Source organism: Glycine max, chromosome 10 (genome assembly GCF_000004515.6).
Source record: "Glycine max cultivar Williams 82 chromosome 10, Glycine_max_v4.0, whole genome shotgun sequence".
NCBI classification, from domain to species: Eukaryota; Viridiplantae; Streptophyta; class Magnoliopsida; order Fabales; family Fabaceae; genus Glycine; species Glycine max.
The window spans coordinates 9,310,985-9,316,141 of record NC_038246.2 but is presented as its reverse complement, the minus strand read 5'-3'; positions in this window follow the sequence as shown (position 1 = coordinate 9,316,141).

Genomic DNA, 5,157 nt, shown 5'->3' with positions numbered 1-5,157 from the left:
TCTTCTATATAGTCTTTATCTCCAAGTATTTGTTATTTCTCAATGGTTGGATTCTTCACTTTGTTCTCCATTTGAGGTCTTGAGTCCATTAGAGCATTTAGTGTTTGCATTAAATGCATGCCCCTTTTTCGTGCAAAGTTCATATTGATAGGTTAACATGCCTTGTACTTCAGCAGTGAAATCACCAAATAATTTCTCAAGTTTTAGGGGTAAGAAGTTTTTGTTGTGTCTTGACGCGCGCGCTAGCTAGTCTTAGCCTTTGGTTGTGAGCGATTTGGGTTCCAACACCTCTTCCTCTCTTTATCATATATTCGGATTGGGAAACATAGTGAACCTCCACAGTTTTGGAGTTTTATGATGCTTAGTGAGTAAAATAAAGCCTAGACAAGTGAGCTAATTAAGTAAAGCAGAACTAATTAAGGAAAACAAGCTAATGAGAAAAGTAGAACTAATTAAGGAAAAAAGACTAATTGAGGAAAGCAAGGCTAATTATGGAAAAAAGACTAATTAAGGAAAACAAGACTAATTAAGGAAAAAAGAATAATTAAGGAAAGCATAATAATTAAGAAAAGTAAAGGCGGGGGCTTAGTGCAAGAAGTCCGTTAATCTGCACCTATAAAAGAAGAAGAGAAAAGAAAGAAAAGACACACAAAAATTTCAAGAGAATACAATTCCTTATAGAAGGCAAAAGCTGGAAGAAGGATAAGCAAGCATTGAGAATCATTCCTTCCCTTCATTCCCTTTCTTATCTTTTTCCCCCTTTACTAAATATTCTCCTCTTGCAATGGTAAAGTCTCTATGACAATGAGAGGCTAAACCCCATTTGTTGGGAACTTGGCAGTCAACTACTCTTGATGTAATTTCTCTTCCTATCTATTTATGAATATTACATTTGCATTATCTTTTCCTGTGCTTAATATTATTGTTTCTGGCCTGATCACCCATTTGCATGATAAGTTTTAAGGGTAGCGTTGGGAAATATTATTTTCTAATAGAACTAGGAAATAGTATCTAAATAAAGTCATCACTAGGGATAGATTGATATTTGTTTAGCCTATTATACATGCTTATTCTTAATGTAATTTACTATTTTAGCTTTGCAAATGGATTTGGGAGAGAAAATAGATAAATTAGACTATTTCATGTGGGGGACCAAAGTTAGAGTATACTAGTAGATGCAAGTGTAACTTGGAATAATTATAAATATAGAAAAATCATTAACATTACATCAAAGAATAGCTCTGGTAGGTTAAGTTCTCAACACTCTCATCTTCTGATTTTCCTTCTACAATAATATTGAATTTTCTCATATTTTATGTCTTTTAATTTAAACTATTGTTTAACTTCTCCTCTTGTTTGATTTAATTTTATGTCAATTTAAATTACTATTTTTCTACAATCTTTCCAAATATTTTTCTTAATTAAATATTCAACTACCTAAGTACAAACGAAGTCTCTGTGGATACGATACTCGGACTTCCATTTTAACTTTACTACTTGAGACGCATTGATGCACTTGCAATCCATCAACAACATAGAATCTCTGCTGTTATTACGTGGATAAATTTCTTAGATTGAGATGATTTAAAATTAATATTTTAAAGAAAACACATAATCCATTTTTATCAAATCTTATTTTTTAAAAAATAGTTATTCCTTAAATAAATTATACTAACATGATTAAAGTACAAAAAAAGTTAGAACAACTAGTTTGCGTCACAACTATAGAGATTCATCATGGATCAGAACAATGATCTCATCAACGATTCTTGATTTCTTGGTTTACGCAATAGGGCAAGGATTTCATCTAGAGAACACCCAAAAGTTGCATTCAATTCAATCAGACATTTGGTACTAAATTTTGAATAGATGAAAAATATTGTTTCCACATCATCGTCATGTTTGAGTTTCATACAATTGTATTCAACACAACCATCACCTACGTAAATTGGTTGATGATAAAAAAGATCAAGTAAATTCTACTACCTCTGTTGGTGTCAAAATTGTTTTCCTTAAGGCATCAAGCAACATGTCCCACTTATTGTGATGACTTTAGAATCATCATGAATTCAAACACTATCCCTTCATATGATGGAATCATGATCCCATTGCAATACACAAAAACGGATACACTCTCCATGTTTTAAGCAATATAGTGAATATTAGACAAAGGTGTTGAGGTTCATCTAACCCCTATAACTATTTATATTAGGTGATCAACTCTTCTCTTGTGACTCATACCAATGGCTGAGATTGTATTGACAATATAAATGGTTTAGATTGTGTCTTAATTTATTATAGTTGTTTGTGTAATTAAAAAAAAATGTTCAGTTATATCATCTAAAAAACATTGTGAGGTCAAGTTGTCTTGAAAAAAGCAATATTTAGTTAATGTTGTCTGTGTCCTCCATTCCACATCTAAGAGGTTGTCTATTTCTTGTCGGCTATTGATGAACTTGTCCATGTTCTTTGGATTGAAGTTGTTCATTAGTAACAACAAGTTTCTCTTTCACTAAAATTTGGTTGATTGGTTGAAGAATTACTAATAATAGTTTGGTGAAAGGATCCAAATGAATGTACGAGCATACTTTGCATGTACACATAAGCAGACTTCGGTGTTTGAAGATCTAAATCTATGAGGTTGCTCATAAAGTCTTCTCTACTAGCACTGAAGAACAACGAATTGTTCCCATAATCTTGATGATGTTGTTGTTGTGGCGTGAATTCAGATGATTGAGGAGGTGGTTGCAGTCTTTCATTATGCATGTTGGCAACAACTAGTGGGCTTTGTGGTGGAGGATGTTGTTTAGTTTCCATCTCTGAATGATTGGATTGTAGAAGCAAGCTTCATGATGATGAATCAAGTTGATTCAAGTAGTTTTGATGAGGACAAAAAGCCCAAAGAATGATTTCAAGATTCAGTCAACAAGTTCAAGATCAAGATAAATTTCAAGTTTCATGAGAAGAAATCAAGAAGATTCAAGAATCAAGAGAAGTTTGATTTCAAGATCAAGAGAAGATTAATTCAAGATTCAAGAGAAGAAATCAAGAAGACTTCACAAGGGAAGTATTGAAAAGATTTTTCAAAAAACAAACATAGCACAATTTTGTTTTTCAAAAGAGTTTTTCTCAAAATTTTTGAGTTACCAGAGTTTTTACTCTCTGGTAATCGATTACCAGTTTCCTGTAATCGATTACCAGTGGCAAAATTTGATTTAAAAGCTTTTAACTGAATTTGCAATGTTCCAATTGTTTTTTAAATGGTGTAATCGATTACAATATATTGGTAATCGATTACCAGTGTATCTGAACTTGAAATTCAAATTCAATTGTGAAGAGTCACATCTTTTCATAAAATGCTTTGTGTAATCGATTACATGGTTTTGGCAATCGATTACTAGTGACAAGTTTTGAATAAAAATCAAGAGATGTAACTTTCCAATGGTTTTCAGGTTTTCTCAAGGTCATAACTCTTCCAATGGTTTTCTTGACCAGACATGAAGAGTCTATAAAAGCAAGACCTTGACTTGCATTTCAATAACTTTTCATATATTCTTTTACAACTTTGAATCTCTTTGAACTTCTTTTCTTCTTCCTTTGCCAAAAGCTTTCTGAGTTTTCTGGTTTCCAAACTTTGTTCTTTCACAGAAAACAAAAGTGTGCTATTCATCTTTTGCATTCTCTTCTCCCTTTGCCAAAAAGAATTCGCCAAGGACTAACCACCTGAATTCTTTTTGTGTCTCTCTTCTCCCTTTTCCAAAAGAACAAAGGACTAACCGCCTGAATTCTTTTGTGTCTCCCTTCTCCCTTTTCAAAGAATTCAAAACGACATAGTCTGAGAATTCTTTTGATTCTTCCCTTTCCCTTAAACAAAAGATTTCAAAGGACTAACCGCCTGAGATATCTTTGTTTCCCCTTCACAAAGTTTCAATGGACTAACCGCCTAAGAACTTTGTCTTAACACATTGGAGGGTACATCCTTTGTGGTATAAGTAAAGGGTACATCTACTTGGGTTGTTGTAACCGAGAACAAGGGAGGGTACATCTCTTGTGGATCAGTTCAAGTGGAGGGTACATCCACTTGGTTGTTCAAAAAGAACAAGGGAGGGTACATCCCTTGTGGATCTTTGCTTGTAAAGGATTTTACAAGGTTGAAAGAAATCTCAAGGACCACAGGTCGTTTGGGGACTGGATGTAGGCACGAGTTGTTGCCGAACCAGTATAAAATTCTTGTGTTTGTCTTCTTCTTCCCTACACTCTTTAATTTTCACTGTGCACTTTAATTATCGCTTTTACTTTTGGTTAAGTTTCTATTTCTGTTCTTTACTTTCTTAACTTTGTAGTAAAAGCCTAATTGAATCTAGTAACATTAAGAAGGATAAATTTTTAATTAGTAAAGGTTCACTAATAATTAATTCAACCCCCCTTCTTAATTATTCCGAGGCCACTTGATCCAACATGGATGAGTTGCAAAAAATGTTAGAAAAACTTTTGAATTTCCTTGGTACCAATTCATGTAATGACTCATATGTTCAAGATGTCCTTGAATAGGTTGACTAATTAACACATATTTGGGTCGTTCCTTCCAAATTGTAATTCACTGTTAATGTTCCTCTGCAAAATTTTTCCAATGTCCTCTCATGTTAGTTTGATGGAGTTTGTCAAGATTATGTGGTAGATTTGGTATGTCTTGACAAAGTCTAAATTGGAGCATGACCATGTCAATTTGCTATCATACTACCATTAAGAAAGAAATTAAAGCAACACACGCACTTTATATTTTGGAATCCTTGTATGCATGTTTTGACATAAATGACTCAAACCCTCTGTAAGGTATCCAATGGAACTGAAAAAATAATCCAGGTTAATAATTTTTAAAATACCATAATTGGCATTTGATAAATAAAACAAAAATAAATTGTTTAACCTCGCCATTACGTATGTTATTGAATCTTGATCTGTATCTTGTAACATCATATCGTGCGGGACTCCAAAAAATCATGTTCCTCTGTCACTCCATCTAGTAAAATGTGATACGGTAGTGTCAAATACTTTACCAAAAATGGTCTTTGTTTGAGTGAAAAAATTTTATTTACCTAATTGCAAGTGGATATGATGGTTGACACTCGACCATTGATTGAATGAATGACATGGAAT